This window comes from Larimichthys crocea, chromosome VIII (genome assembly GCF_000972845.2).
Source record: "Larimichthys crocea isolate SSNF chromosome VIII, L_crocea_2.0, whole genome shotgun sequence".
Taxonomy (NCBI): Eukaryota; Metazoa; Chordata; class Actinopteri; family Sciaenidae; genus Larimichthys; species Larimichthys crocea.
This window is the reverse complement of record NC_040018.1, coordinates 29,357,235-29,370,982: the sequence shown is the minus strand read 5'-3', so window position 1 is coordinate 29,370,982 and position 13,748 is coordinate 29,357,235. Positions and strand designations below refer to the sequence as shown.

Genomic DNA, 13,748 nt, shown 5'->3' with positions numbered 1-13,748 from the left:
GGCCTGTTATGAGAAAAGACGCCAATCAGAATCAGCTAAATCATCTGTATGAAATATGATTGTTGGTTTGTTATCACTGCATAAGGCTGTTGCATTGCCACATGATCTCATAATTACATGATGTTCACTGTGATGGACAGGTCTGAACAGTTTGGAAATGAATGAAAAACAAGATTCATTGAAGCTTGAACACCTCAAATTTTTGGTAGTGTATTATTATTTTGTATATGGTTTCATCAGTGAGTCACTAATGCCCAGTTACTTTGTGCCAAAAAATGGTGTTTTAGCATGCAAAATATGGATGGTCCTTTTTAAAAGCCGTCATTCAGCAGGTTTGAATTAGATCAGGGGTCTCCAAACTACGGCCCGCGGGCCACATCCAGCCCGCCTAAACAATGGAGTGCCCATTTAACGATCCACAAACAATCCCTCTAAACATGGCCATTTTTCAAAATTGCAATTTGCAATTGTGATCAACTTCCACGGCAGTCTGCCGGGGTCAGGGACGGCCACATGGTGGCGGGAGATCCCCTCGGGGGACCTCTCCCCAGCGCTGGCTGGCCTTCGCGGGCGCATTTCCTCTGTGGCGGTGCGTCCCGACCGGCTCTGGTTCGGCTTGGAAAGGCTCGAGGGCGAAGGTGCCTCATGGCTCCGGCTGCGACTTTACAGCGCCCTCCTGCCCGCCACTCGCCGCTTCCCGGGGCCGTGGCACTTTGTTTACACAACTTTCACTTCCTCCTCCCGCAACAAAATCGCAACAAAAATGTAAAAAGCACCGCAACTTCACTGTAATTTTTTTTTGAAACCTGAATGCAACATCAGGGTTTTAGGCGCAACTATTTCAAAAAAGGCCGTGAAATCCCGGTGGGACTGATATCTTTCCGGTTATAGACGTGACCCCGGCCCCCCATACAGGAAAGGCAAGTTGATGGGCCCGCACCGAAAAAAGTTTGGGGACCCTGAATTAGATGGTTTTCATGCCAAAAAGAAAATCCCACAACTTACAAAGATTGAGTTCTCCCACACAGAATATTATTCTTGTCAGGATGGAAAAGAAACTGAGACAGCATTGAGAAAAACTCCCAGGGAAAGCCATGGTGAATGATGAAGTAAAAGTACAAATTATGGCTCAAGATCGATCACTTTTGTATACGAAAATAGCAATTTTCAAATTGTAAGGAGCCACACACTTTTTATTATAACTTGGACTTTATTTATAAACTTAAATTATTAACAAAGTTATTTAATTGTAGGTGGCTACAGTAACAGCTGTCGCGAGTGAATGTAGTCATCTAAGTCGATTTAAGTTAATAGTGTCCTAAAGCTCCATCGGTACTCTTCCCACCATAAACTATCAGAGTTTAAATCCTGTTGATGCTACACTGACTTGTAATCGGTGAATGGTGTCTCTGTCATTCGTACGTCTGTTCCGCACTATGTAACTTCGCCATGGTCAAGTATTTGTGACGCTTCACGGCACCACCACACTGTTTGATTTTGGTGAAACTGGATCATAGTTCTATGGAGAAAATGTTTGATGTCCCTCTGTGATTACAGAGTTTAAGTAACTGCTGCAATGTAACTTCAGCTGCTGTTAGCCAATATTATCTCCCTTAGTCAGCTATGCTGTCCCGAACCGTGTGGTCGGAGCACGGGGGAGAATTCATTTTATTAACTGATCTGAACATAAGGGGAAAAAGATAAAGTTTTTCTACCAACTGATTGTAGTTAACAAAAAGTATAAAATCTTATATTAATTTTTCAGTGAATTTTATCTGATCATGTTCTGTGTCTTTATGTGCAAATGTATCTTCTAATAATTGTGTAGACTATGATTACTAGCCTGAAAGTTATTTCAAGAAAGTTACAACTTTAAATCACAATGCAGTATTGGTCAGAAGAAAAAGAATGAAAATGCTTCCCATTGTCGTCCATGTACAAATAAGAATACAAAAGGTGGACAAAGGTATTATTAGATATTCCCATTGGACATCTTCAACTATATTGATTGATCAATATCATCTGTTGTCTAAAGGGCAACCTGAGTGGCTAAACCAAATTATCCAGTGTGTGGAGACCTGGGTAGAATGTGCTCCAGCCCTGTGTTTTTGGCAGAATGGTCACTGCTGGACTCCTGACAGATCCAGCCACACTTCCTCTGTTCGGTCCCGCCCTAGATTGCTGATTGGGTGATGGTGCGGAGGCTGTTTCCACGACGAACGGGAGACTGGAAGTTGGTGACACTGCCTTGACGTCGCAGGAGACGGAGTGTGGACGGAGGCCTCCTGGCTTGGTGACGTCACTCTCTCTGCTGATCTGGCTTTTGTGTCCGCTGCAGCCTCTGGAGCCTGCAGTTCGCGAAAGGTGGGTGAAATGTCACAAGGAGGGTCACAAGTAGGGATGCAACGATACACTCAACTCACGACGTCGATTCGAGTCACGATTTTTCATACAAATCAAAATGAGCTACAGACAAATTATGACCAAATAAAATTATCTTTTTATTTGTAGGAAAAAAATCTTTCTTTACAGAAACTCTCAAACAGTTTGTTTCTCTTATAAAAGTGCAACTTACATCTTAAAAACAAAACACATGACAAATATCGGCTTTCTTTAGAAACATCTCACAGTAAACTGCTGTTAACTGGGTGTGATGTGCAGTTTTCGCTCATGATGTGGCGTAACGTTACTTTGCTTCTCACTGTGGGCGGCGGCTGATATGCTGCGCATGTTGCCGTTTGTCTGGCTGCGGCATGTTGCAGTCCTTACAATATTTACAAGCTGTTTTTGGTTTGTCTGTCATTTCTCAGGTTGGTATTGTGGTATATAGGGAATCTGAAATGATTTCAAACTGCTCGGTGCATCCTCTATTTTAAAGCTATTTTCTCTACCGTCGCCATGTCTTCCCTCCCTCTGGGCTCCGTACCTACGTAGTGACGTGAGTCACGTGACTTGATGCCTGACGTTGAACAAATGAATCACCAAACAAGTGACTTTTTAAGATAAGTAACCTATTCCTAATTTTAAAAAAGACGAAAAGAACATATCCTACTTCTCTCGCATTCGCTTCGCCAAGAACGGATTCATTTTTTCTTTCAACCGATGCGAGTCGTCACGCATTTGTACCGATTTTTTAATCGTGTCACGATGCATCGTTACATCCCTAGTCACAAGACTATAAGAAATAATGTAACACACACACACAGGAGACCTTAAAAAGAACCAGAGATACCTGCAGCCATCTGGAAGACTCCTTCTGTGTCTTCAGTCCGCTCCTAAACAAGTGGAAAAAATATGTTGTTCAGATACTTTAACCGAAATACAAACCAGATTTGAATATTTGTCACAGTCCCAAATGTAAAATGATTCAGCAGAAACTCACAGTCTGGAGCTGCATCCCAGCTGGTTGTTGGTGAATTTAAGCGACCTGGCAGGGCCGGGAGATAGTAAATCAGCATGCTGAAACACACAGGGACAGAACTTTCATGTGTATGTCGATGTGTAGATGTGTGTGTGTGTTGTGTGTGTGTGTGCGGTCTTACAACAGCAGCAGCAGTGCTGGCAGCACTACGACAGGGCTGGTGACGTAACTCATCACTTTACTGAACCAAGCGGGAAATCATTGGCCACCGTCTCAGAGATGATGTCATAAATCTTCTCGTGCCCAATGACACACACGTTGAAGTTCAGGAAACAATGCCTCAAGGTGCAGGCTGGCCGAGTTATCTGCAGCTCCAACACGTGGACATAACCCAAACCCAGAAAGAGCTTCACTAAATGTGGACACTACCTAAGACTGCACCTAAAAGACCTCACTTATTCACTGCTGATACTATTGCTATTATCATTATTATATTACTATTTACTTGCCTGAAAGGTCCACAGTGCCGTGATGGTCGGTATCTCACAATGGAAAAGATGGTGGGCAGCATACCAGAAAGAGCAGTGAAAAGCAGCATCGCCAAATAAAAATTGGTTGACCTGAAAACACACAAGGCAAAACATGAATGTGATGCTTCCTTGTTTAGTGAAATACCTGCACATTTAAAACATCAACCGCAATACCTGCAGAACTGTACAGCACTTATCTTTTTTTACACTGTATATATATTAATATTGTATATATTTTATACTCCATTTTTTAAATCTTCCTTATATCTTCATCTGAGTGTTGTTATGCAATAATTACACCAAGACGAATTCCTTTAAGTGAAAGCTACTTGCAGTAAATCTGATTCTGAGTAATTTGATGATGACAAGCTGTTTTTCCTTCCATCCCAGTGAATATGTTTAACTCTCAACGAGAGGAGGTGACTAAGAGCAAGCTAAAAAGAACAAAACAACACGTGAATAGTTTTTTTTTATAGACGCTGTTCCTCAAAGCCAAGACTACCAATCTGTTCATTGGATGAAACCCAATCGGCCACTATTGTTCTGAATACAGATCCTATTAAGGGCTGGCTGGACATTTATACTGAGCAGAGCTGACACCCTCAGCTTTCAACTCACGGCAAAGCAAATGACATGGAGGTTTTGTTGGTTGCATCAGCAGAACATAATGAAATGATGAACATTAGTATTAGTATTAGTTTAAAAGCACATCCTGTTTTGTGTGGAACAGACATAAATCAACCATATCAAATCCAGGCTCATTTCACTGTTCTAGAAGCTGTTCGGTGGCAAATGAAGCCAAAAAAAAGTTTGATTTCTGGGTAACAATTACCCAGATCTTCCACACATGCTTCTGCTCATGAAGCAAGAACACTAGAGTCTTCCATCACGATCCAGCACTTGGCGAAAACAGGTTTTTCCATTCATTTGAGTGGGGATTGTGTGTTTTGGCTGAGGCGGTGCAGGCAGCCGGGAGTTCACCAAAGAAACACAGTGACCAGTGGTGGAGAAGTTGAGCCAGCTTCTAAATCTGTGTCTGACTCAATTTTTTGCTGTAAAATAAACATGAGAAGTTTAATTGTCTTTATGCCCGATGGTTTGAGAGAGAGAAACGGTGACAGTGAATGGCGCTGGCGTCAATAAAGCCGGTTAATCCGCAAAATAAGGACTTATGCCTCCTGATGCCTTCCACAGAAGTACATCAACAGTACAATGTCTGAAGTGTGGGGCTCTACTAAACAGTACTAATGGATCAAATTTCTTGTAAAAACAACATTTTGCAGAGGTTGTAATGCTCAAATGTTTATTCACCATTTTACAGCCGCTTCTCACGTTTTTTGGCTCATATCGATGTCATCACACCATTGGCCACTAGTCAAATTGGCTTTAATGCCCGCTGCTCTTCCGAAGGGGGGTCCGAGACCATAGACATATATACACAGACATATATACATAGACGCCTCATTGAGCAGGTTTGTCCGTTGCTGCGATACGTTAATGCGTCCGCCATATTGGATGTGGCAGATCTGCCCGTAAACTAATACAAGGAAATGGACTGAACTTCATAAAGCGCCTTTCTACAAAGTTCTTTAAGTTAATGTCTCTTACACCCATTCACACACACACTAATATCTGGGAAACAACAGGCACCAAAAACAACGTATGTAACTTTTAAAGTGACGATTATAAAGTATTCATTAATTCCCGTAGGGAATTGTTTATATAATATTTAAGTTATACATATAACATATATTACATAAAATATATTATGTGTATCTCCCTGCTGCAATAAACATGAAATATAAAATAAGTTTAAATAATCAGATCTAAAAGAAAATACAAGCAATCTAAACAGTATAAATATGACAAATATAAAAAGATATTCACAGTGTAGATATAGCAGTATAAACAGTGTGAATATATCAAAAATACACACGGAGGGGGGGGCGCATTGATGAACATACATATCTATACAGCTATATACAATTGCAGTCTGTGTGTGTTTCAAGTTAAAAACCTTGGTGAAAGACTCTTGCACGCTTTTTCCGTGTGTTGCCACTCTGCAACTTAGGGTTGGTGCTACTTTGCACACTCCAAAATGGCGGCGAGTCGACGTACGATTCAGCGTTCAATGCGGCGTCTACGTATATATGTCTATGTCCGAGACAGCCCATAGAGAGTGTTAAGAAACCAACTGTTAGAGGTCCACGGCGAGCCTTTTTCTCTGTAACCCCTTTTTGTGTGTTGCACTGTTAAATGCTCCTTCTTGTACAACAATAAATTCAACTTCAAAATAACAACTTTGTTACTTTGAATCCAGTCCTCCTTATTGAAGGGTCGTTTGGAAATACTTAAAACAATCACCAACACAAATCAGTGTGTCTCAGCACTCATGGTCATGAGTACCGAGCGTAAAAAAAAGGCTTCTTTACTACCAGCAAGGTGCAGTATCAATCTCTCTCTCCAGCACAACGTATTTAATGACTCACATGAAAGCTGTATAGTGGACTCTCGCTGTGTGTGTGTGTGTGTGGTGTGTGGATTTTCCACCACATCTGGGAGGGACTGATAAGGACTGAAAGAAGCAATGACAGCCCGTTACATAATCAGTGTGGCGGCTGAGCGCCTCAGGTCTGTGTACATGTGTGTATGTATGGGAGATGCATATACTGCACTGTGGGACTACACACTGATTTGTCACCCATCAGCACAGAGATGGAACATAAAAGGAGATTATAAGAATAGCTAGAAACCCATCACTGATAGTGTGCAATAAGAGCACTGAGCTGATTCAATTAATATCATCAAAAAGACATTGTGCCGAGTGGTGAGGGGACTATGGACATCAAAACATGTGTCCTTTGGTCTGAGAGTGTGTGAGGTAATTCCTTTGAAGGTAGAGTGTGTTTAGATTTAATAATAATAATAATAAGAATATTCATAACTTAGTTTTAATTAGTGTATAATCACCTTAAAATAAGAATGATTATCAGATTGAGACACTTTTTATCTACAGATAAAGTCCACATGTTAATCAATCATGTTTCCACTAGGCCTGTGTTGAAAAAATCGATTTTCCGATTCTGAATCGATTTGCATATTAATTCCTTAAGATCGATTCGTACATCCAAAGATCGATTTAGTTAAATTAAAATTTTAATACATTTTCCCCCGGTGAACTTTAACCCCACAGTCGCGTCATTGAATTGAAACAGGCGTGCACCGTGTTTAAACTACACTACATGCGAGTGGCGTTCAATGGCCGTTGGAATGACATATGATGCGTTCGTGAATGTGGGAAAAATGGAAATTCACCGGAAATATAATAAAACTACAGACAAAAGAACTCAAGGAAAACTCTACAACTACCAGCCACTTCTGTACGTTCTCTTAAAATAACTGAGGTGATTGCGGGTTACATTTGCAAAGATATGCGCGTATCCCGTTGTTGAAAACGAGGGCTTCAGGCGACCAAAAAATGGTTTTAATAACACTAACCCGAATCGAGATCGGATTGGATCGGATTATGATAATCGAATCGATTCTTTGAATTTGAATCGATACCCAGCCCTAGTTTCCATGGTAGCCCAGAAAAGGTAAACCAAACAGTCTAGTTTGTCTAGATATCACTAAATCATACACACTGCTCCTCTAAAGCTGTTAGTATTCCATTATGACAGCAGAGATATCAGCTTGGTTAATTTTGCTTTGGATTGCCTGACATGCATAACCATTAACTAACTGGTTATTGAAATGCAAAATGACATTAAACTGAGTGTTTTGGACAGACTGAGTGACACATAGCATTGTTTGTGAGTGCTAATGTTAGGCAGCCAGGTGCTTGTTCATACGGCTGTTAGCACTGCTGCTAAACTGAGGAGTAACTGTGTCACAATTTCTCTTGTTGCCTTTTTGGATTATCCTAAAATCTGCAATACAAGTTGCTTATTGGGGAAACTCTAAGTTAGCTTTAGGTCAATGACACAAAAGCTGACAGACTGCTCTTTACTCTTACTATGACAGGGAATTAAAACAAATAAAACTCTCATAATAATATTATTAATGATATTAATATTATTATTTTCAAAATATTATTATACTCCAAAAAATACAATAAAAATTGGATTCAGTGTCCCTGAATAATACATTTTTGTAATTTATGTATTGCATGAGAACGCAGGAATGAGATTACTCTTAGAACTCAAATTAAATGTATACTTAGTTTTAATCTTTTAAACTCTAGAAAAAATGCCTCGAGGCACCACAGGACACTGACATAATAATACATCAGAACACCTTAAGCATGTCTACAAATGCACAGATGGCAGAGTGTTGTATGTGTGTCCTGTAAAAAAGTATTTTATATGGTTGTAAATCAGTTATATTTATGTTGTGATGTGGATTGTTTTAATGTAGAAAGAAAGCATTCATTTACATATAACAAGTTTGAACAAGAAGATTGTTGTTACAGTGCTTGACTAATGATAAGTTATTATAGTGGCTGTGCTGTGAGATCATTACTGACCATTAGGGATGGGAATCGAGAACCGGTTCTTGTTGAGAACCGGTTCCGTGTGTTTCAGTTCCATGGAATCGTTTGGCAGTTTATCTAACGATTCTCTTATCGATTCCAGAAAGCACGACAAATTACGCCAGTAACTACGCAAGTTTCTCACGTGCAGTGCAATCAGTAGTGAACAATGTCACCCACTCGGTTCAAACGCTCCAAAGTTTGGCTGCATTTTACCAAAACAGACGGCAACAGGGCGACTTGCAATCATTGCAAAGTGGAGATAACAGCGTCGGGAGGGAACACGACGAACAGCAGAAACATTTGCGCACACAACATGCAATATTTTAAATGAATGTCGTGTTTTTGACACGCTTCGGACTGGAGATGAATCTCAACCTAGCAGCACGGCAGCAGCCAGGCTATGAACCCTCTGTGGTTATACAGAAGGTAAATAACACACTGCCTACCATGTAGCGCCATGTGCTTCTTTGTAAAACATGCTATAACAGTTCACATTAAACGAATGCCTTCTGCATTACATTTAGAAGATGACCATGACGAGAGAGAGAGTCTGGCTGGCTCAGAGGCTGCAGCTGTACTAGTACTCGCTCCAGTTCACTACCTCCTCTAGATGATGCTGATCAAACTGTTTGTTCTCTTTTTTACCCAAGGAGAATCGTTAAGCAGAATCGATAAGGGAACAGAATCAAAAAATCTTATCAATTCCCATCCCTACCTACCATACAGACACATTACAGATGTCTCTCCTGTCAAATCAATCAAATTTGGAGTGGTGTCTTCAGTTGTTACAGAGCTGTATACAGCAGCATGTAGCATAATAAGGATAGAATAAATGACCTGGGAGGCACGAAACACCTGCTGATGGGGAACATTACAGGTGAGGACGGCCCAGCTCCTCAGATACATCAGCCCAATCAGCTTCAACACGTTAAAGGCTGGGAGACAGGGAGAGAAAACGCTCCCATCCTGGAGGAAGAAGAGCACACACACACACACACACACACCACACACACACACAGGGGTCACAGCCCATATAAAAGACATTACGTCCAGTGGCTCATGGTTTCACTTCATTATGTTCATTGCTGCAAGGAGACATTTCTGAAATGAGTTGAGGAAATACAGTCCAGCCAGCTCCAGAGGTGTAATGGACACATTATAGAGCGCCACAGTCCTTAAACAGGGTCACGGAGACTGGTAGCAGCAGCCGGACTATTAATTCTGAATTAGATCCTCTATTACACACACGGTGGCATGGTCAAGGTGATACGCTGGAATAAGAAAGATATCCTCAATGTTTCACTTTTGTCAGTTTTTTAGACAAAGATTTAGACTCACCAGATCATTCCGGTTATAAATCAGGTGCAAAACATCTCTGCTATTTTGAATTCTCCATATTCAGGCTGAGAAAAGAGAGAAAAGGTGTTTTTCTTCTATTTGACATCCTTCTACTCAAAGATGCATTTTTACTTTCTTTACTTTTGTCGTTACTTCACTGTTTGGACTCAAACGGTAAGAGTGTAAGAGCAAACACACACACCTGATTTCACAGCTTAAAAACAAACTTACAAACTTGCTCTCTAAATCCCAGCAGCAGCAGTCGCTCAGGTAGCGACACCAAACCTCTGATGAAGTCAATGAGCAGGATGCTGGCCACCGTGAAGATCATATCAATGATGGACAGCTTCAGCATCTCCTGGAGACAAACACACATGAAACACACATGTGGGATGTAAATATGCAAACACATACAGTTCATTATTCACCCAAATACATGCATGTCCTGTTGTTGTATTTGTTGCTTTGTTGTATCTTAGGAACCCTTTTCAGCGCTTTGGCCAGATGCTTGAGATGAACATTAGCCTTTAATTCTGCCATCCTTTTTTGTATTTATTCATTATTTGTCCCTAAATAAAGAATAAGAATAAAATAACAAAATCTTCCAGTCATGGATAGGGATGGGACTCGAGAACCGGTTCTCAACAAAAACGGTTCTCGAGTCCCATCCCTATCCCTATCCGTGTGTTTCAATTCCATGGAATCGTTTGGCAGTTTATCTATCGATTCTCTTATCGATTCCAGAAAGCACAAATCATGTCACGTAACTTCTGCAAGAAGTTACGCACGCTCGATTCCAGCAAGCACGACAAATTACGCCACGTAACTCACGCAAGTTTCTCACGTGCAGTGCAATCAGTAGTAAACAATGGCACCCACTCGGTTCAAACGCTCCAAAGTTTGGCTGCATTTTACCAAAACAGACGGCAACAGGGCGACTTGCAATCATTGCAAAGTGGAGATAACAGCGTCGGGAGGGAACACGGCGAACATGCAGAAACATTTGCGCACACAACATGCAATATTTTTAAATGAATGTCGTGTTTTTGACACGCTTCGGACTGGAGATGAATCTCAACCTAGCAGCAGCGGCAGCAGCCAGGCTATTGACCACCTCTGTGGTTACTACGGAAGGTAAATAACACACTGCCTACCATGTTAGCGCCATGTGCTTCTTTGTAAAACATGCTATAACAGTTCACATTAAACGAATGCCTTCTGCATTACATTTAGAAGATGACCATGACGAGAGAGAGAGTCTGGCTGGCTCAGAGGCTGCAGCTGTACTAGTACTCGCTCCAGTTCACTACCTCCTCTAGATGATGCTGATCAAACTGTTGTTCTCCTTTTTTCCCAAATGAGAATCGATAAAGAATCGAATCGTTAAGCAGAATCGATAATGGAATCGGAATCATAAATTTATTATTATTATTATTAATAAATCTAACACGCTCTACCTTCAAAGGGAATTACCTCACACACTCTCAGACCAAAGGACACATGTTTTGATGTCCATAGATCCCCTCACACACTGAGCTCAGCACAATGTCTTTTTGATGAATATTAAATTGAATCAGCTCAGTGCTCTTATTGCGCACTATCAGTGATGGTGTTCTAGCTATTCTTATAATCTCCTTTTATGTTCCAGCTCTGTGCTGATGGTGACAAATCAGTGTGTAGTCCCACAGTGCAGTATATGCATCTCCCATACATACACACATGTACACAGACCTAAGGCGCTCAGCCGCCCACACTGATTTATGTAACGAGGCTGTCATTGCTTCTTTCAGTCCTTATCAGTCACTCCCAGATGTGGTGGAAAATACACACACACACACACACACACACACACACACACACACAGCGAGAGTCCACTATACAGCTTTCATGTGAGTCATTAAATACAGTTGTGCTGGAGAGAGAGATTGATACTGACACCTTGCTGGTAGTAAAGAAGCCTTTTTTTACGCTCCATACTCATGACCATGGAGTGCTGAGACACACTGATTTGTGTTGGTGATTGTTTTAAGAATTTCCAAACGACCCTTCAATAAGGAGGACTGGATTCGAAGTAACAAAGTTGTTATGTTGAAGTTGAATTTATTGTTGTACAAGAAGGAGCATTTAACAGTGCAACACACAAAAAGGAGGTTACAGAGAAAAAGACTCGCTGTGGACCTCTAACAGTTGGTTCTTATACACTCTCTAATGGGCTGTCTCAGACATAGACATATATACGTAGACGCCGCATTGAGCGCTGAATCGTACGTCGACGTCGACGCCACTTTGGATGTGGCAAAGTGGAGCGCAACCCTTAAGTTGCAGAGTGGCAACACACGGAAAAAGCTGTGCAAGAGTATTCTTTACCAAGGTTTTTAACTTACACACACACAGACTGCAGTTGTATAGCTGTATAGATATGTATGTTCATCAATGCCCCCCGTGTATATATATGTTCATCAATGTGCACCCCCCTCCGTGTGTATTTTTGATATATTCACACTGTTTATACTGCTATATCTACACTGTGAATATCTTTTTATATTTGTCATATTTATACTGTTTATATTTGCTGTATTTTCTTTTAGATCTGTTTAAACTTGTATATATTTTTTGTCTATCCCTATGTCCCCAAACAGCAGGGAGATATTATTATATATATATATATATAATATATATAGAAGATATATATATATATATAGATATATATATACACATACACACACACACATCATACATATACATACCACACACACACACACACACACCACACACACTAGGTATAGATAGATCGATCTGGTTATTAGGACACAGATTACATGTTAAATATAAATAGTTCCATTAATTTATCATCACAGTAACAGTGTTACACACATTAGTAGCTGTAAACACTCAGCATTAGAAAAATACATACGTTGGTTTGGTGCTTACATAAGGAGTAAACATTTATAATCATCACTTTAAAAGTTACATACGTTGTTTTTTGGTGCCTGTTTGTTTCCCAGATATATTAGTGTGTGTGTGCATGGGTGTATAAGAGACATTAACTTAAAGAACTTTGTAGAAAGGCGCTTTATGAAGTTCAGTCCATTTCCTTGTATTAGTTTACGGGCAGATCTGCCACATCCAATATGGCGGACGCGTTGATGTATCGCAGCAACGGACCAACCTGCTCAATGAGGCGTCTATGTATATATGTCTATGTATATATGTCTATGATCTCGGACCCCCCTTCAGGAAGAGCAGCGGGCATTAAAGCCAATTTGACATAGTGGCCAAATGGTGTGATGACATCGATATGAGCCAAAAAACGTGAAAGAAGCGGCTGTAAAATGGTGAATAAACATTTGAGCATTACAACCTCTGCAAAATGTTGTTTCACAAGAAATTTGATCCATTAGTAGTTAGTAGAGCCCCACACTTCAATCATTGTACTGTTGATGTACTGCTGTGAAGGCATCAGGAAATAAGTCCTTATTTTGCCGATTAACCGGCTTTATTGACGCCAGCGCCACTCACTGTCACTGTTTCTCTCTCTCAAACCATCGGGCATAAAGCAAATTAAACTTCTTCATGTTTATTTTACAGCAAAAAATTGAGTCAGACACAGATTTAGAAGCTGGCTCAACTTCTCCACCACTGGTCACTGTGTTTCTTTGGTGAACATCCCGGCTGCCTGCACTGCCTCAGCCAAAACACACAATCCCCACTCAAATGAATGGAAAAACCTGTTTTCGCCACAGTGCTGGATCGTGATGGAAGGCTATAGTGTTCTTGCTTTATGAGCAAGAAGCATGTGTGGAAGATCTGGGTAATTGTACACCCAGAAATCAAACTTTTGTTTGGCTTCATTTGCCACCGAACAGCTTCTAGAACAGTGAACAGAGCCCTGGATTTAGATATGGTTGATTTGTGTCTGTTCCACACAACAAGATTCAAGATTCAAGATTCAAGTTTTTATTTGTCACATGCCTAAAAGTACAGG

General features: G+C 40.7%; 1 protein-coding gene across 2 annotated transcripts in view; it reads left to right on the top strand.

Annotated features, from left to right (window-relative positions):
* The window catches only part of tmc3 (transmembrane channel like 3), a 54,869-nt gene that overhangs the window by 34,508 nt on the left and 6,613 nt on the right, over positions 1 to 13,748 (top strand). The window lies entirely within an intron of this gene.